The following is a 21043-nucleotide window of genomic DNA, read 5'->3' on the forward strand; positions in this document are numbered from 1 at the left end:
CCGGAAGTGGCAGATTCAAACCACTGTCAATGCCGGAGGAAACATCACAGAAGCGCTTCACAGGAGGCTCCCAAGCACTGAGGATGTCACCTAGACAGGGGTAAGAAACGTCTGCAACACAAATTACCAGCTCGATGAACAGAACCACAACAACGAGTACCCAAGCTACAAATCTTCTCATAAACTTTGAAGATAAGGAAGAGTCGTGAGGCTGGGTGAGGTGACAGAGATAGGGAGAGATGTGAAGAGGGAGGAATGCAGAGATAGCAAGAATTAGAGATCGTAATGTTATGTAGCATGGAAACAGACCCTGTGATCCAATCAATCAATGTCAAACATAATTCCAAACTGAGTTAATGTCACCTGCCTCCCCTTGATCCACATGTATCCAAACATTCCCTATTTGGTACCTGTCCAAATGAGTTTCTCGTAGAATCACTGTGGAAACTGTCCATTTAGAGTCAGAGTCATTGAGATGTATAACATGGAAACACACCCTTCGGTCCAACCCGTCCATGCTGACCAGCTATTCCAAGCCAATTTAGTCCCACCTGCCAGTACCCGGCCCATATCCCTCCAAACCCTTCCCATTCATATATCCATCCAAATGCCTCTTAAATGTTGCAATTGTACCTGCCTCCACCACTTCCTCGTGCAGCTCATTCCATGCACGTACCACCCTCTGTGTGAAAAAGTTGCCACTTCTGTGTCTTTTATATCTTTACCCTGTCATCCTAAACCTATGCCCTCTAGTTGTGGAGGAGATGCTAGAAGACTGGTGCCATTATTTGAGAAAGGTGGTAAGGAAAAGCCAGCAAACTATAGACCGGTGAGTCTGAAGTCAGTAGAAGGCAAGTTGTTGGAAGGGATTCTAAGGGACAGGATGTCCATGTAATTGGAAAGACAAAAATGATTAGGGATAGTCAGCATGGCTTTGTGCATGGAAATCACTAACTTGGACTTCAGAAAGACATTCAGCAAGAGTCCACATCACAGACGGGTTAGCAAGTTCATCACCACAGAATACAAGCAGATGGGGAGATTTGGATACAAAATTGGCTGGAAGATCATAGAGTCGTAGAGATATACAGCACAGAAACAGACCCTTCGGTCCAACCCGTCCATGCTGACCAGGTATCCCAACCCACTCTAGTCCCACCTGCCAGCACCTGGCCCATATCCCTCTAAACCCTTCCTATTCATGTTCCCACCGACAGAGGAACCTCAATTACGTGAACGAGTTGGGTGGGCACTAATTAATTCGGATAATCAATGATTCGGTGAATCGATTAAATGCCTTACCTCTGGGGCTCAGAGTTTTCAAAGTCTGCTCCCCATTCACGAGATTACAGCAGCACACAGCACGATCGACCGCGCACACACTGTCCCCAGCCTGACCCTCACTGCCGTCCACACACCGCCCCCAGCCTGATCCTCACTGCAGTCCACACACCGCCTCCAGCCTGACCATCACCGCCGTCCACACACCGTCCCCAGCCTGATCCTCACTGCCGTCCACACACTGCCCCCAGCCTATCCATCACCACCATGCAACACCGCCCCCAGCTTCACCCTCACTGCCGCGCACACACACCGTCCCCAGCCTGACCTTCACTGCCTCCCACACCCCACCTCCAGCCTGACCCTCATTGCCGTCCAAAACCGTCCCCAGCCTGACCCTCACTGCCTCCCACACACTGCCTCCAGCCTGACCATCACCGCCGTCCACACACCGTCCCCAGCCTAATCCTCACTGCCTCCCACACCCCGCCCCCAGCCTGACATTCATTGCCGTCCACACACTGTCCCCAGCCTGACTCTCACTGCCTCCCACACCCCGCCTCCAGCCTGAACATCACAGCCATCCACACACCGTCCCCAGCCTGACCCTCACTGCCGTCCACACACCGTCCCCAGCCTGACCCGCACCACCATCAACACCGCCCCCAGCTTGACCCTCACTGCCGCCCACACACCGTCCCCAGCCTGACCCTCACTGCCTCCCCCACCCCACCTCCAGCTTGACCCTCATCGCCGTCCAACACCGCCCCCAGCTTGACCCTCACTGCCGCCCACACACCATCCCCAACCTGACACTCACTGCCATCCAACACCGACCCCAGCCTGACCCTCACTGCCGTCCACACACCGTCCACAACCTGACCCTCGCTGCCATCCAACACCACCCCCAGCCTGACCCTTACTGCTATCCACACACCGACCCAGCCTGACCCTTACTGCCATCCAACACAACGCCCCCAGACTGATCCTCAGCGCCATCCACACACCGCTCCCAGTCTGACCTTCACTGCTGCCCGCACAATGCCCCCAAGACTGACCCTCAGTGCCATCCACACAGTGCCCACAGCCTGAACTTCACCACCTTCCAAAGACCGCCCCCAGCCTGACCCTCACTGCCGCCCACACACCACCCCAGCCTGACCCTCACCACCGTCCACACACCGCCCCCAGCCTGACCCTCACCACCGTCCACACACTGCCCCCAACCTGACCCTCACCACCATCCACACACGGCCCCCGCCTGACACTCACCGCCGCCAACATGCCGCCCCCAGCCTGACCCTCACCACTGCCCACACATCGTGCCCAGTTTGACGCTCACCGCCATTCACACAGCGCCCCCAGCCTGACCCTCACCACCGCCGACACGCCGCCCACAGCCTGACCCTCACCACCATCCACACGCCGCCCACAGCCTGACCCTCACTACTGTTCACACAATTCCCCCAGCCGGAGCCTCACTGCCACTCACACACCGCCCCCAAACTTTCCCTCACCACCATTCACACACAGACCCCAGCCTTACCCTCACGACTGGCCACACACCATGCCCAGTTTGACCCTCACCGCCATTCACAAAGCGCCCCCAGCCTGTCCCTCACTCCGTCCACACACCGCCCACAGCCTGACCCGCACCACCGTCCACACACCGCTCCCAGCCTGTCCTTCTCTGCCATCCACACACCACCCGCAAGCCTGACCCTGTCCCGATCCCACACACCACCCGCAAGCCTGACCCTTACCATCCCGGACTCACTGCCCCTAGCCAGACCCTCACCGCCCTAGCCTGACCTTACCGACCCCAGCCTGACCCTCACCGCTGTCCAACATTGTCCCCAGCCTGACCCTCATCGCCATTCAACACCATCCCCAGCCTGACCCTCACTGCAGTCTAACACCAGTCCCAGCCTGACACTCACTGCCGATCACATACCACTCTCAGCCTGACCCTCACCGCCGTCCAACATCGGCCCAGACTCACCCTCTCCGCCGTTAAACACTGCCCCCAGCCTGATCATCACTGCTGCCCACACAACACCCCCAGCCTGACCTTCACCGTCATCCAACACCGCTCCCAACCTGACCCTCAATGTCACCCACAATTTGCCCCATAGCCTGACACTCACCACTGTCCACTCACCGCCCCTAGCCTCACCCTCTCCAGCATCCACACACCCCAGCCTAACCCTCACCACCGTCCACACTCTACCCCCAGCCTGGCGCTCACTTCCGCCCAGACACTATCCCCATCCTGACCCTCACCGCCATCCAACATTGTCCCCAGCCTGACCCTCACTGCCACCCAGACACCATCCCCAGTTTGACCCTCACTGCCATCCACACACCGCCCCCAGACTGACCCTCACTGCTGCCCACACACTGCCCCCGGACTAAACCTCACCATCGTCCACACACTGACCCCAGCCAATCCCTCATTGCATCCACACACCACCCCCCAGCCTGATCCTCATCCGCCCGGACACACTGGCCCCAGCCAGATCCTCACCGCACCCAGCCTGACCTTACCGCCCCCAGCCTGACCCTCACCCCTGTCCAACATTGCCACCAGCCTTACCCTCACCACCGTTCTACACCGCCCCCAGCCTGACCCTCAGTGCCATCCACACACCGCTACCAGCCTGACCCTCACCGCCGTCCCCACATCGCCCCCAGCCTGGTCTTCACTGCCGATTACACGCCGCCCTCAGCCTGACCCTCAGCGACATCTACACGCCGCCCCCAGCCTGACCAGCCTGACCCTCACCACCATCCACACTCTGCCCACAGCTTGACCCTCACCATCGTCCACACACTACCCCAAGCATGACCATCGCTGCCACCCATACACCACCCCTCGACAGACCCTCAGCACCATTCACACACCGCCCCAAGCTTGACCCTCGCCGCCGCCCACACACTATCCTTAGTCTTACCCTCACCACTACGCAAACACCGTCCCCAGTCTGATCCTTTCCGCCATCCAACACCGCCCCCAGCCTGACCCACACTCTTGTCCACACACCGCCCGAGACTGGCCCTCACGGCCGCTGAAACACTCCCCCAGCCTGATCCTCACCGCTGTCCACACAACGCCAACAGCCTGACGCTCACTGGTGTCCAGACACCACCACCTGCCTAACCCTCACTGCCATCAACACACCGTTCCCAGCTTGACCCTCAATGCCTTCCACGTCCACCCCACCTGTCCCTCCCCACCCTCCACACACCGCCTCCTGCCTGACCCTCACTGCCGTCCTCACACTGCCAAAGCCTGACACGCACTACTCCCTACACACCGCCCCTGCCTGACCATCACTTCCATCCACACACCACCCCCAGGCTGACCCTCACCGTCCCAAAACAACACCCTCAGTCTGACCTTCAAAGCCCCGATACATCATCCCCAGCCTGACCCTCAACCCCGCCCTCACACCGTTCCCAGCCTGACCATCACCGCCATCCACACACTGCCACCAGCCTGACCCTTGCTGCCCCAGCCTAACCGTCACCGCCGTCCAACATCATACTCAGCCTAACCCACACTGTCGTCCACACACACCACCCCCAGCCTGACCCTCACTGCCCCCAGCCTAACCGTCACCGCCGTCCAACATCATACTCAGCCTGACCCACACTGTCGTCCACACACCGCCCCTAGCCTGGCCCTCACCGCCCCCAGCCTAACCGTCACCGCCGTCCAACATCATACTCAGCCTGACCCACACTGTCGTCCACACACCGCCCCTAGCCTGACCCTCACTGCTGCCCACACACTGCCCTCAGCCTGACTCTCATCACTGTCCACACCTCATACCCAGACTGACCCACTCCACCGTCCACATACACCCCCCCTCCCACCCAGCCTGACCACCTCCACCATCCACACACTGCCCCCAGCCTGATTCTCAGTGCTGTCCAACATGGCTCCCAGCATGACCCTCATGGCTGCCCACACACCGCCCCCCGCCTGACCCTCACTGCCATCCACACACCACCCCCAAGCTGACCCTCACTGCACCGACACACCACCCCCTGACTGCCCTCACTGCCTGCCCACACACCAGCCCCCAGTCTGACTCTCTCAGTCGTCCACACACCGCCTCCAGCCTCACCCTTACCACCCCACCTGACCCTCACCACCCCCAGCCTGACACTCACTGCCCCCAGCTTGACCCTCCCCGCCGTCCACACACTGCCTCCAGCCTGACCCTCACCAACCCCAGCCTGACCCTCACCACCCCAGCCTGACCCACACTGCCGTCCACAATCAGCCCCCAGCTGGACCCTCACCGCCATCCACACACCACCCAATTCCTGACCCTCACTGCCGACCACACACCGGCCCCAGCCTGACATTCACCGCCGTCCCTTCCCCCAACCCGTCCAACACCGTCCCCACACCCAACCTCGTCAAACACCGCCCCCTCTCCAAACAAGTCCAACACCGCAACCTCCCCAACCCCATCCAACTATCCCCCGTCCTCCACCCCCATCAAACACTGGCCCCATTCTTAACCCCGTCCAACACCGCCCTCTCCCCAATCCCGTCCAACACCGCCCCCTCCCAAAACCCCATCAAACACCGGTCCCATCCCCAACACTGTCCAACACCGCCCCCTACCAAATCCTGTCCAACACCGCCCCCTCTCCAACACTGTCCAACACTGCCCCCTCCCCAACACGGTCAAACACCACTCCCTATCCAACTCCTTCCATCACTGCGCCCTCCCCAACCCCATCAAACACCACCCCCTCCCCCAACACCGTCCAACACCGCCGCCTCGCCAACCCCGTCCGATATCGCCCCCTCCCCAATCCCATCCAAAACTGCCCCCTCCCCCAAACCTGTCCAACACCGCCCCCTCCCCCAACCTCGTCCAACACTGGCCCCTCCCCAACCCCGTCCAACATTGCCCCCTCCCGTGAACCCTTTCAAACACCGCCCCCTCCCCAAGCCCATCCAACACTGCCTCCTCCCCAATCCCCGGCCAACACCGCACCCTCCCTAAAAATGTCCAACACTGCCCCATCACCTCAACAGCGTCCATCCCTGCCCCGTCCCCAACCTGGTCAAACACCGCCCCATTCCCCAACACCATCCAACACCGCCGCCTCGCCAACCCCGTCCGATATCTCCCCCTCCCCAATCCCATCCAAAACTGCCCCCTCCCCCAAACCTGTCCAACACCGCCCCCTCCCCCAACCTCGTCCAACACTGGCCCCTCCCAAGAACCCTTTCAAAGACCGCCCCCTCCCCAAGCCCATCCAACACTGCCTCCTCCCCAATCCCCGGCCAACACCGCACCCTCCCCAACCATGTCCAACACTGCCCCCTCACCTCAACAGCGTCCATCCCTGCCCCGTCCCCAACCTGGTCAAACACCGCCCCATTCCCCCACACCGTCCAACGCCGCTGCCTCACCAACCCCGTCCAACACCACTCCCTCCCCAACTCCCTCCAAAACCACTCCCTCCCCAAACCCGTCCAACACCACACCCTCCCCAACTGCATCCAACACGGCCCCCTCTAACCCCGTCCAACACTACCCCCTCCCCAATCCTGTCCAACACCGCCCCCCCAACCCCGTCCAACACCGCTGCCTCACCAACCCCGTCCAACACCGCTCCCTCCCCAACTCCCTCCAAAACCACCCCCTCCCCAACCCCATCCAACACCGCGCACTCCCCTTGCCCTGTTCAAAACCGCCCCCTTCCCAACACCATTCAACACTGACCCTCCAACAATACCACCCAATACTTCCCACTCCCCCGGCACCGTTCAAAACCACCCCCTCCCCAACACCGTCCAACACCCCCCCAACCCTGTCCAACATGGCCCTCTCACCCCAACCCCGTCCATCACTGCCCCCTACGCCAACCACATCAAACACCGGCCCCATCCCCAACACCATCCAACACTGCCCCCTCCGCCAACTCCACCCAACACTGCCCACTCCCCCGGCACCGTTCAAAACCACCCCCTCCCTAACACCGTTCAACACCGCCCCCTTCCCAACCCTGTCCAACACCGCCCCCTCACCCCAACCCCGTCCATCACTGCCCCCTACCCCAACCCCAACAAACACCGGCCCCATCCCCAACACCATCCAACACTGCCCCCTCCGCCAACACCACCCAACACTGCCCACTCCCCCAGCCCCGTTCAAAACAGAACCGTCCCCAACCCTGTCCAATACCAGACCATTCCCAACCTGATCAAACACTGTCCCCTCCCCAATACCGTCCAACACCGCCCCCTCCCCAACACCATCCAACACCACCCCCTCCCTTAACCCGTCAAACACCAACCCATAACCAACACTGTCCAACCCCGCCCCCTACCCAACCCCATCCATCACTGCCCCCTCCCCAACCCCATCAAACACCACCCTATCTCCCAAACCTGCCCAACACCGCACCCTCCCCCAACCCTGTCCAACACCACCCCCACCCCAACACTGTCCCACACCACAACCTACCCAACCCTGTCCGATACCACCCCATCCTCAACCCTGTCCAACACCGCCCCCTCACCAAACCTGTCCGACAATGACCCTCCCTAATCCCGTCCAACACCACCCCTCCCCCAACCGCATCGAACCCCCCCTCCCCCAACTATGTCCAACACTGCCCCTCCCCAACACCGTCCAACAACGCTGCCTCACCAACCCCGTCCAACACCACCTTCTCCCCAACACTCTCCAAAACCACCCCTTCCCCAAACCCGTCCAACATCGCACCATCCCCCATCCCGTCCAACACCGCCCCCTCCCCTACCCCGTCCATCACTGCCCCCTCCCCCAACACCGTCCAACACCACTGCCTCACCAACCCCGTCCAACACCGGCCCCTCCTCAGGCCCGTCTAACACCACCCCCTCCCCTAGCCCTGTTCACAATCGTCCTCTCCCCAATTTGCACCCTCTACCAACACCATCCAACACTGCCCACTCCCCCAGCCCCGTTCAAAATCCCCCCAACACCGTCCAACACAGCCCCCTCCCCAACACGTCCAACACTGCCCCCTCCCGAACCCCGTCCAACTTTGCTCCCTCCCGTCAACCCCTTCAAACTCCACGTCCTCCCCAACCCCATCCAAAACAACCCCTCCCAAACCCATCCAACACTGCCCCTCCCCAACACCGTCCAACACGGCCCCCTCCACCAACACCATCCAACACGGCCCCCTCGGCAACGCCATCCAACACCGTCGCCTCCCCAACCCCATCCAACTCCACCCCTTCCTTAACCACATCCAACAACGCCCCCTCCAAACCCCATCTAAAACTGCCCCCTCCCCAATCCCATCAACCACCGCCCCCTCCACCAACACCATCCAACACCGCCCACTCCCCCAGCCCCATTCACAACCGCCCCCTCCCCAACACCATTCAATTCCGCACCCTCCACCAACACCATCCAACACTGCCCACTCCCCCAGCCCCGTTTACAACCGCCCCCTCCCCAACACTGTTCAACTCCGCCCCCTCCCCGAGTCCCGTTCAAATCCGTCCCCCTCCCCAACTTGGTCCAACACCGCCCTCACCCCAACCCTGTGAAACACTGCTCCCTCACCCCAAATCTGTCCAACACCATCCCCTCCCCAACCATGTCCCACAACACCCCTTCCCCCAAACCTGTCCCACACTACCTCAACCCTCAGACCCGTCCCACACCAACCCCTCCCCCAACACCATTCAACACCGCCCCCACCTTCAACTCCATCCCACACCACCCCCACCAAACCCTGTCCAACACCGACCCTCCCCCAACCCAGTCCAACACTGCCCTCTCCCCCAAACCTGTCCAACACCGACCCCTCCCCAATCCCGTCCAAAACTGCACTCTCCCCAACACCGTCCAACGCCTTCCCGTCCCCCCAACCCCGTCCAACACTGGCCCCTCCCAAACCCTATTCAACACCACTCCCTTCCCCAACCTAGTCCAACACCTCCACCTCCCCAACTCCGTCCAACTCCGGCCCCACCCCAACACTGTCCAACAACCACCCCCATCCCCCAACCCCATTAAACAATGCCACCTCCCCAACCCTGTCCATACCACTCGCTCCCCCAAACCCGTGCCACACCAACCACTCCCCCAATACCGCCCAATACCGCCGCCTCCCAAACCCCGTCCGACACCACCCCGTCCCCAATCCCGTCCAATACCGCCCCCTCCCCAAACACGTCCAACACCACCCCCTCCCCAAACCGTCCCCGACCCAACACCGTCCAACACCGCATCCTCCCCAACACCATCCAACATCGCCCCCTCCCCAACACCATCCCACACCAACCCCTCCCCCAAACCTGTCCCACACCTCCCCCTCCCCAACACTGTCCAACACCGCCCGCTCCCAAATCCCGTCCGACACCGCCCCCTCCCCAACACCGTCCAAAACCACCTCCTCCCCAAACCCGTCCAACACCGCACCCTCCCAAAACCCGGCCAACACCACCCTCTCCCCAACCCGTCCAACACTGCCCCCTCCCCTATCCCCGTCCAACACTGCCCCCTCCCCAACCCCGTCCAATATTGTGCCCGCCCGTGAACCCCTTCAAACATCAACCCCTCCCCCAACCCCGTCCAACACTGCCCCCTCACCCAACACCATCCAACACCGCCCCCTCCCCAATCCCGTCCAACACCGGCCCCTCCCCCAAACCCGTCCATCACCGCCCCCACCCCCAACCCCGTCCAACACCGCCCCCTCACCCCAATCCCGTCCATCACTGCCCCCTCCCCAACCCCATCCAACACCACCCCCCAACCCTGTACAACACCACCCACTCCCCAATCCCGTCCAACACCGCCCCCTCCCCAATCCCGTCCAACACCACCCACTCCCCAATCCCGTCGAACACCGCCCCCTCCCCAATCCCGTCCAACACTGCCCCCTCCCCAACCCCGTCCAATATTGTCCCCTCCCGTGAACCCCTTCAAACATCAACCCCTCCCCCAACCCCATCCAACACTGCCCCCTCACCCAACACCATCCAACACCACCCCCTCCCCAAACCCGTCCAACACCGCACACTCCCACAACCCCGTCCAACAACGCCCTCTCCCCAACCCGTCCAACACTGCCCCCTCCCCAACCCCATCCATCACTGCCCCCTCCCCTACCACGTCCAAAACCGGTCCCTCACCAATATCGTCCAACACTGCCCCTCCCCCAACACCGTCCAACACCTCCCCCTCCCCCCAAGCCCGTCCAATACCACACCCTCATCCCACCCCGTCCATCACTGCCCCCTCCACTATCCTGTCCAATACTGGCCCCTCATCAATATCGTCCAACACCACACCCTCCCCTAACACCGTCCAAACCTCCCCCCGACCCCAAACATGCCCCACACCAACCCCTCCCCCAACACCGCCCAACACCGCCGCCTCCCCAACCCCGTCCGACACTGACCCTCCTCAATCCCGTCCAATACCGCCCCCTTCCCAACAACGTCCAACACCGCCACCTCCCCCCAAACCGGTCACACACCTCCCCCTCCCCCAACACTGTCCAACACCGCCACCTCCCCAACTCCGTTCGACACCGCCCCCTCCCCAACCCGGTCCCACAACACCCCTTCCCCCAAACCCTTCCCACATTAACCCCATCCCACACACCCGTCCCACACCAACCCCTGCCCCAACACCATCCAACACCGGCCCCACATTCAACCAAGTCCCACACCAATCGCACCCAAATCCCGTCCAACACCGGCCCCTTCCACCCAACCAATCCATCACAGCACTCTCCCCCAACCCCGTCCAACACCTCCCCTACCCCGCCAAGCCCGTCCAACTCCGGCCCCTTCCAAACCCTGTTCAACACCGCACCCTCCCCCAAGTCAGTACAACAACACCCCCACCCCAACATTGCCTAACACAGCCCCACCCCTCAACCCCATAAAACATTGCCACGTCCCCAACCCTGTCCTACAACACCCCTCCCCAAAAACCATCCCACACCAACCCCTCCCCAAAACCCATCCCTCACCAACCCCTCCCGCAACAACACCCAACACCGCCTCCACCCAAAACCCTCGCCGCACAGCCCCCTCCCCCAACACCGTCCCACACCGCCCCTTCCCCAATCCCGTCCAACACCACCCGCTCCCCCAACCCCGTCCAACTCCGCCCCCTCCCCCAACACCGTCCAACATCACCGTCTCCCCAACCCTGTCCAACACCTCCTACTCCCCCCAACCCGGTTCAACACTGTCCCCTCCCAAAACCTCCATCACCGCGCAATACCCTCAACCCCCTCCATTAACACCCCCTACCCCCAACCCCGTCCAACACCACCCCCTCTCCTACCCCGTCCAAAACCAGCCCCTCACCAATATCGTCCAACACCTCCCCCTTCCCTAAACCCATTCCAACACCGGCGCCTCCCAAACCCCGTTTAACACCTCACCCTCCCCCAACCTAGTCCAACACATCCCCCTCCCCAGCCCCATCCAACACCGCCACCACCCCAACAATGTCCAACACAGCCCCACCGCCCAACCCCGTACACCACCCCCTCCCCAACCCTCTCCAAAACCACCCCATTCCCAAACCCATTCAACACCGCATCCGGCCCCAACTCCCTCCAACACCGACCCTTCCCCCAACCCCGTCCCACACCACCCCCTCCCCCAAACACATCCTACTCCAACCCCTCCGCAAACCCCGTCCGACACCGCCCCCACCAACTCTGTCCCACAACATGCCCTCCCCCAAACCCGTCCCACTCCACCCCCTCCCCCAATCCCGTCCCACACCAACCCCTCCCCTTACACCGCCCAACAGTGCTGCCTCCGCAAACTTGTACGACACTGCCCACCTCCCCTCCCAAGGGGGCAGTTATGGAGGGGGTTGGGGAGGGGGCAGTGTCGGATGGGGTTGGGGAGGCAGCTGTGTTGGACCGTGTTGGGGGAGGGAGCGGTGTTTGGGGACAGAACGGTGTTGGATGGGATTGGGGAGGGGGCGGTATCGGACGGGGTTAGGGAAATGGCGGTTTTGGAAGGTTTTGGGGGAGGGGGCGGTGTTGGACGGTGTTGGAGTGGGGGCGGTGTTGGACGGTGTTGGGGAGGGGGTGGTTTTTAACGGGTCTGGGGGACTGGGCGGTATTGGATGGTGTTGGTGGAGGGGGCGAAGTTGGACGGGGTTGGGGGAGGGAGCGGTGTTGAACGGGGTTGGGGAATGGGGCAGTGTTGGATGGTGTTGGGCTGGGGGCAGAGTGGGACAGGGTTGGGGAGGTGGTAGTTGTGAACGGGGCTGGGGGAGTGGGCGGTGTTGAACGGGGTGTGGAGGGGACAGTGTAGGACGCTTTTGGGATTGGGGCGGCGTTTGATGGGGTTGGGGGAGGGGGCAGTGTTGGACCGGGTTGGTGGGAGGGGGCAGTGTTGGACGGGGTTGGGGGAGGGGGTGATGTTGGATGGGGTTGGGTGGGGGCGGTGTTGGAAGGGGTTGGGTGGTTTTCAACGGTGCTGGGGGAGATGGCGGTGTTGGATGATATTGGTGGAGGGGGCAGTGTTGGATGGAGTTGGGGGAGGGGGCGGTGTTGGATGGTGTTGGGAATGGGGGCAGTGTTTGACGTGGTTGGGTGAGGGGGCAGTGTTGGACAGGGTTGGGAGGAGGGGTCAGTCTTAGATTGTGTTTTGGACGGGGCGGTTTTGGACGGGGCTGGTGAAGCGGCAGTGCTGGACGGTGTTGGTGGCGGGGTCGGTGTTGGTTATGGTTGGGGAGGGGTCAGTGTGGGACGGCATTTTGGGAGGGGGCTGTGTCGGACGGGATTGGGGAGGGTGTGGTGTCGGACGGGGTTGGGGAGGCGTCAGTGTTGGGTGGTGTTGGAGGAGGGGGTGATATGGGACGAGGTTAGAGGAGGGTGTGTTGTGGGATAGGGTTGGGGACGGGGTTCGGTGTCCGACGGTGTTGGGGAGGTGGCGGTGTTGGATGGTTTTGGGGAGGGGGAGGTGTGGGATGGGGTTGGGGTGAGGGTGGTGTTTGGAGGGGTTCAGGGGAGTGGCAATGTTGGATGGGGTTGGGGAGGGGGCAGTGTTGGACAGGGTTGGGGATGGGGCGGTGTTGGACGGTGTTGGGGATGGGGCAGTGTTGGACGGGGCGTTGTTGGACGGTGTTGGGGTGGGGGCGGTGTTGGACGGGGTTGGAGAGGGGGCGGTGTTGGACGGGGTTGGAGAGAGGGTGGTGTTTGAAGGGGTTCAGGGGAGTGGCAATGTTGGATGGGGTTGGGGAGGGGGCAGTGTTGGACAGGGTTGGGGGTGGGGGCGGTGTTGGACGGTGTTGGGGATGGGGCGATGTTGGACGGTGTTGGGGTGGGGGCGATGTTGGACGGGGTTGGGGGATGGGGCGTTGTTGGACGGTGTTGGGGCGGGGGCGGTGTTGGACAGGGTTGGGATGAGAGAGTAGTGTTTGACAGGGTTGGGGTGGCGGCGGTGTTGGACCATGTTGGGGAGGGGGCGGTTGTGAATGGGGCTGGGGGAGGGCGGTGTTGGACGGTGTTGGTGGAGGGGGCAGTGTTGGACTGGGTTGGGGGAGTGTGCAGTTTTGAATGGGGCTGGGGGAGTGGGCAGTGTTGGGTGGTATTGGTGGAGTGGACAGAGTTGGAAGGTGTTGGGGACAGGGCGGTGTTGGATGGTTTTGGGGATGGGGGCAGGGTTGGACGGGGTTGGGGATGGGGCGGTGTTGGACGGTTTTGGGGATGGGGTGGTGTTTGATGGTGTTTGGGGAGGGGACAGTGATGGACGGGTTTGGGGTGAGGGGGCGGTGTTGGACGGGTTTGGGGGTGTTGTTGGACAGGGTTGAGGAGGGGTCTGTGTTGGACGGGATTGGGGAGGGAGCGGTGTTGGATGAGATTGGGGAAGCGGTGGTGTTGGAATATGTTGGGGGAGAGGGTGGTGTGGGATGGATTGGGGAGGGGGTGGTGTTTGAAGGGGTTGGGGGTGGGGGCAGTATTTGACGGTTTTTGGGAGGGGGCGGTTTTGGACGAGGCTAGGGGAGTGGGCGATGTTGGATGGTGTTGGAGAGGGGGCGGTTTTGGATAGGGCTGGGGAAGTCGGCCGTGTTGGATGGTGTTGGGGAGGGGGCGGTTTTGGATGGGGCTGGGGAAGTGGGCGGTTTTGGCTGTTGTTGGTGGATTTGGCGGTGTTGGACAGGTTTGGGGAGGGGTCGGTGATTGACGGAGTTGGCGAGGGGGCGGTGTTGGATGGTGTTAGGGATTGCGGCGGTGGTTGATGCGGTTGGGGGAGGGGGCAGTGATGGATGGGGTTTGGGAGGCGGCGGTGTTGGATGGTGTAGGGGAGGGGGTGATGTTGGGCAGATTGGGGATGCGGTGTTGGACTGGTGTGGGGGAGGGGGCAGTGTTGGACGGGATTGGGGAGGGGGAAGTGTTGGACAGTGTTGGGGAGAGGGGGCGGTGTTTGACGGGGTTGGTGAGGAGGCGGTGCTGGACGGGGCTGGGGGAGTGGGAGGTGTTGGACGGGATTGGGGGAGGGGCGGCGATGGACGGGGCTGGGGCAGTGGCCGGTGTTAGATGGGGTTGGGGGATGGGGCGGTGTAGGACAGCGTTTGGTGGAGGGCGCCGTAGTTGGACGGCTTTGGGGAGGGGGCGGTATTGGACAGGGCTGGGGGAGCAGGCGGTATTGGACAGGGTTGGTGGTGGGGGCAGTGATGGACGGGATTGGGGTGAGGGGGCGGTGTTGGACGGGGATGGGGGAGGGGGCAATGATGGACCGGGTTGGGGTAAGGGGGCGGTGTTGGATGGGGTTTGGAGGATGGTGCAATGATGGACGGGGTTGGGGAGTGGGCGATGATGGACAGTGTAGGGGATGGGGCGGTGTTGAACGGGGTTGGGGGAGGGGGAAGTGATGGATGGGTTTGGGGAGTGGCGGTATTGGACGGTGTTTGGGGAAGCCGGCAGTGATGTATGGGGTTGGGGGAGGGGCGGTGTTGGACACGGCTGGGAGAGGGGGCGGTGTTGGACGGGTTTAGGGAGGGGGCAGTGTTTGACGGGGTTTGGGAGGGGGCGGTGATGGACGATATTGGGGAGGGTCGGTGTCGGACATGTTTGGAGAGGGGGCGATGTTTGACGGGGTTGGGGAGGGTGCTGTGTTGGACAGGGTTGGGGGAGGGGGCGGTGTTGAACCGGGCTGCGGGAGTGGTCAGTGTTGGACAGGTTTCGGGAGGGGGCGGTGTTTGACAGGGTTGGGGAGGGGGCGGTTTTCGATGGGGTTGGGGAGGGTGCGGTGTTTGACGGGGCTGGGGAGCGGGATGTGTTGGATGTGTTTGGGGAGGGAGCGGTGTTGGACGGATTTGGGAAGAGGGCGATGTTGGATGGGTTTGGGGAGGGGCCGGGTGATGGACGGGGCTGGAGGAGGGGGCGGTGTTGGATGGGTTTGACGGAGCGGGCGGTGTTGGACGGGTTTGCGGTGGGGCGTTGTTGGACGGGTTTGGGGGGAGGGGGCGGTGTTGGACAGGGCTGGGGAGGGGGCGCTGTTTGACGGGGTTGGAGGATGGGACGGTGTTGGACGCGTTTGGGGAGGGGGCGCTGTTTGACGGGGTTGGGGATGGGGCGGTGTTGGACGGGGTTGGGAAGGGGCGGTGTTTGACGGTATTGGGGAGGGGGCGGTGATGGATGGGGCAAGTGGGAGGGGCGGTGTTGAATGTGATTGTGGGAGGGGACGGTGTTGGATGGGTTGGGTATGAGGGCGGTGTTGGACAGGTTGGGGGAGGGGGCGGTGATGAGGGTCAGGCTGGGGGCGGTGTGTGGACAGTTATGAAGGTCAGGCTGTTGGCGATGTTGGACGGCGATGAGGGTCAGGCTGGGGCCGGTGTGTGGTCAGCAGTGAGGATCAGGCATTGGCTGGTGCGTGGACGGCGGTGAGGGTCAGGCTTGGGTAGTAAGCGTCAGTCTGGGGGTTGTGAGGTTCAGGCGGGAGGCAGTGTGTGGATGGCGGTTAGGGTCAGGCTGGGGGCAGTGAGTGTCAGGCTGGGGCGGTGTGTGGATGGTGGTGAGAGTGAGCTGGAGATGGTGTTAAACGGACGTGAGGGTCAGGCTGGGGTGCGGTGTGTGGGTGGCTGTGAAGGTCAGACTGTTGGCGGTGTGTGGACGGCGGTGAGGTTCAGGCAGGGGTCAGTGTGTGGACAGCGGAGAGGGTCAGGCTGGGGGCGGTGTGTGGGCGGTTGTGAGGGCCAGGCCTGGGGTGGTGTGTTGGGGTGGTGAAGGTGAGGCTACAGGCGGTGTGTGGACGGCGTTGTGGGTCGGTCTGGGGATGATTTTGGAGGGCGGTGAGGGTCAGGCTGTTGGCGGTTTTTTGGGGAGTGGGGAGTGTCAGACTGTGGGTAGTGTGTTGGGGGCAATGAGTGTCAGGCTGGGGGTGGTATGTGGATGGCCGAGAGAATCAGGCTGGGGGTTGGTGTGTGGATGGCCGGGAGAGTCAGGCTGGGGGTTGGTGTGTGGGCAGGCGGTGAGTGTCAGTTTGGGGGCGGTGTGTTGGTGCGGTGAGGGTCAGGCTGGGGGTAGTGTGTGGATGGCAGTGAGGGTCAGGCTGGGGACAGTGTGTGGGCAGCAGAGAGGGTCAGGGTGGGGGCGGTGTGTCGGTTTGGTGAGGGGCAGGCTGGGGACGGTGTGTGGACGGCAGTGAGGGTCAGGCTGGGGGCAGTAGGTGTGGGTGGTTAGGGTCAGGCTGAGGGTGGTGTATTGGGGTGGTACGGGTTAGGCTGGGGGCGGTGTGTCAGGGGCAGCAAGGGTCAGGCTGATGGCAGTGTGTGGACGGCAGTGAGAGTCAGGCTGGGAACGGTGTGGGGGCAGGGTTGAGGGTCAGGCTGGGGGTGTTATGTCTGGACGGTGAGGTTCAGACTGGGGGCGGTGTATGGATGGAAGTGAGGTTCAGGCTAGGGGCAATGTATGGGTGGCGGAGAGGGTCAGGCTGGGGGCGGTGTGTGGGTAGCCATGAGGGTCATGCTGGGAGACACGTTGGAAGGCAGTGAGGGTCAGGCTGGGGGCAGTGTGTGGGCAGCCATGACGTTCATGCTGGGAACCATGTTGGAAGGCAGTGAGGGTCAGGCTGGGGGCGGTGTGTGGGTGGCGGAGAGGGTCAGGCTGGGTGTGGTGTGTGGGTAGCCATGAGGGTCATGCTGGGAGCCACGTTGGACGGCAGTGAGGGTCAGGCTGGGGGCGCTGTGTGGATGGCGGTGAGGTTCAGGCTGGGCCAGTTTTGGACGGTGGTGAGGGTCAGGATGGGGATGGTGTATGGACGGTAGAGTGGGTCAGTCTGGGGATGACGTGTCGAGGGTGGTGAGGGTCAGGCTGAGGGCGGTGTGTGGACGGTGGTGTGGGACGATGTTGGATGGCGGTGATAGTTAGGCTGGGGGCAGTGAGGGCGGTGAAGGTCAGGCTGGGGGTGGTGTGTGTGGCGCGGTGAGGGTCAGGCTGAGGGCGGTGTGTTGTGGCGGTCCAGGTTAGGCTGGGGGCGTGTGTCAGGGGCAGCAATGTTCAGGCTGGTGGCGGTGTGTGGACGGCGGTGATCGTCAGGCTGGGAACGGTGTGTGGGCGGGCTTGAGGGTCAGTTGGGGGCGGTGTATTGGGGGCAGCAAGGGTCAGGCTGGTGGTGTTGTGTCAGGAAGGTAAGGGTCAGGCTGGGGGTGGTGTGTGGATGGAAGTAAGGTTCAGGCAGGGGGCAGTGTGTGGGAGGCAGTTAGGATCAGGCTGGGGCAGTGTGATGACGGCAGTGAGGGTCAGGCTAGGGGCGGTGTGTGGACGGCATTGAGGGTCAAGCTGGGAACGGTGTGTTTATGGCATTGAGGGTCAGGCAGGTGGCGGTGTGTAGACAGCGGTGAGGATCAGGCTGGGGCGGTGTTTCAGCGGTGTGTGGATGGCACTGAGGGCCAGTCTCGGGCTGTGTGTGGACAGCAGTGAGGGTCAGGCTGGGTCCGGTGTAGAATGGCGGTGAGGATCAGGCTGGGTGCGGTGTTGAATGGCGGTGAGGGTCAGTTTGGGGGCGCTGTGTGGACATTTGTGAGGGTCAGGCTTGGGGTGGTGTGTAGACGTCGGTGAGGGTCAGGCTGGGGACAGAGTGTGGACCGAGTGGAGAGTCAGGCTGGGTGCGTTGTGTGGATGCCGGTGTGGATCAAGCTGGGAGCGGTGTGTGGACAGCGGTGAGGTTCAGGCTGTGGGCAGTGTGTGGATGGTGGTGAGGGTCACGCTGATGATGGTGTGTGGACTGCTGTGAGGGTCCGGCTAGAAACAGTGTGTGGACGGCGGGTGAGGGTCAGGTGGGGTGGGTGTAGATGGCATTGAGGGTCAAGCTGGGAACGGTGTGTTAATGTCAATGAGGGTCAGGCAGGTGGCAGTGTGTGGACAGCAGTGAGGATCAGGCTGGGGTGGTGTTTCGGCGGCCGTGAGGGTCAGGCTCAGAGATGTGTGGATGGCACTGAGGGCCAGTCTCTGGCGGTGTGTGGACAGCAGTGGGGGTCAGGCTGGGGGCGGTGTTGGACAGCGATGAGGGACAGGCTGAGTGCGGTGATGAATGGTGATGAGGGTCAGGCTAGGGGCGGTGTGGACATCGGTGAGGGTCAGGCTGGGGGTGGTGTGGGGACGTCGGTGAGGGTCAGGCTGGGGACGGTATGTGGACCAAGTGGAGAGTCAGGCTCGGTGCGTTGCGTGGATGCCGGTGAGGATCAGGCTGGGGGCAGTGAATGGACAGTGGTGAGGGTCAGGCTGGGCGTGGAGTGTAGACTGCGGTGAGGGTCAGGCTGGGGTCAGTGTGTGGATGGTGGTGAGGGTCAGGCTGGGGGCGGTGTGTAGACGGCGCTGAGGGTCAGGCTGAGAGTGGTGTGTGGGCGGCAGTCGGGGTCAGGCTGGGGGTGGTGTGTGGGCATCAGTGAAGGCCAGGCTGGGGACAGTGTGTGGACGGTGTTGAGGGTCAGGCTGGAGGCGGTGACTGGACAGTGGTGAGTGTCAGGCTGGGGCAGTGTGTGGGTGACATTCAGGGTCAGGTTGGAAGGGGTGTTGGATGATGGTGAAGGTCAGGCTGGGGGTGGTGTGTGGGTGGCAGTGAGGGTCAGGCTGGGGGCAGTGTTGGACGGCGGTGAGGGTCAGGCTGGAGGCGGCAGTGAGGGTCAGGCTGGTGGCGGTGTTGACCAGCGGTGAAGGTCAGGCTGGGGGCAATGTTGGACGACGGTGAGGGTCAGGCAGGGGGGTGGTGTGTGTGGGATCGGTGAGGGTCAGGCTGGGGGGTGGCGTGTGGACGGCAGTGAGGGTCTGGCTGGGGTCGGTGTTGGACGTTGGTGAGGGTCAGGCTAAGGGCGGTGTGTGGATAGCAGTGAGGGTCTGGCTGGGGTCGCTGTTGGACGTTGGTGAGGGTCAGGCTAAGGGCGGTGTGTGGATGGCAGTGAGGGACAAGCTGGGAGCGGTGTGTTGACGGTGGTGAGGGTCAGGCTGGGGGCGGTGTGTGGACGGTGGTGAGGGTCTGGCTGGGGTCGGTGTTGGACGTTGGTGAGGGTCAGGCTAAGGGCGGTGTGTGGATGGCAGTGAGGGTCTGGCTGGGGTCGGTGTTGGACGTTGGTGAGGGTCAGGCTAAGGGCGGTGTGTGGATGATGGTGAGGGACAGGCTGAGGGCGGTGTGTGGATGATGGTGAGGGTTAGTTCGGGGACGGTGTGTGGGCGGCAGTGAGGGCCAATCTGGGGGCGGTGTGTAAATGATTAGAATTTTTAGATTAGATTAGGTTACATTACATTACATTACAGTGTAGAAACAGGCCCTTCGGCCCAACAAGTCCATACCGACCCGCCGAAGCACAACCCACCCATACCCATACATTTACCCCTTACCTAACACTACGGGCAATTTAGCATGGCCAATTCACCTGGCCTGCACATCTTTGGACTGTGGGAGGAAACCGGAGCACCCGGAGGAAACCCACGCAGACACGGTGCGAACGTGCAAATTCCACACAGTCAGTCGCCTGAGGTGGAATTGTCGCCCGGGTGTCAGGCGCTGTGAGGCAGCAGTGGTAATGGCGGTTAGGGTCAAACTGGGCATAGTGTTTGGACAGCGGTGAGGGTCAGGCTTGTGTCTCTGCGTGTGAATGGCAGTGAGGGTCAGGCAGGGGACAGTTTGTGGACAGTGGTGTGGGTTAGGCGGGGGACGGTGTGTGGACGGCAGTGAGGGTCAGGCTGGGGGCGGCGTGGCGGTGGTGGTGAGTGGCAAATTGGGGGCAATGTTTGGACGGTGGTGAGGGTCAGGCTGGGGGCAGTGTGTGGACAGTGGTGAGTGTCAGGCTGAGGGCAGTGTGTGGACGGTGGTGAGGGTCAGGCTGGGGGCGGTGTGTGGACGGTCGTGAGGGTCAGCCTGGGGGCAGTGTGTGGACGGTGGTGAGGGTCAGGCTGGGGGCAATGTGTGGACGGTGGTGAGGGTCAGGCTGAGGTGGTTTGTGGGCAACAGTAAGGGTCAGGCTGAGGGCGGTGTGTGGGCATCAGGGAGGGCCAGGCTGGGGGCGATCTTTGGAAGGTGGTGAGGGTCAGGCTGGGGTCGGTGTGTGGATGGCATTGAGGGTCAGTCAGGGGGCTTTGTGTGGGTGGCACTAATGGTCAGGCTGGGTCGGTGTGTGGATGGCAGTGAGGGTCTGGCTGGGGGTGGTGTGTGGATGCCGGTGAAGGTCAGCCTGGGGGCGGCGTGTGGATGGCGGTGAAGGTCAGGCTGGGGACGGTGTGTGGGAGGCAGTGAGGGTCAGGC

The sequence above is a fragment of the Chiloscyllium punctatum genome, chromosome 29 (genome assembly GCF_047496795.1).
Source record: "Chiloscyllium punctatum isolate Juve2018m chromosome 29, sChiPun1.3, whole genome shotgun sequence".
Taxonomy (NCBI): domain Eukaryota; kingdom Metazoa; phylum Chordata; class Chondrichthyes; order Orectolobiformes; family Hemiscylliidae; genus Chiloscyllium; species Chiloscyllium punctatum.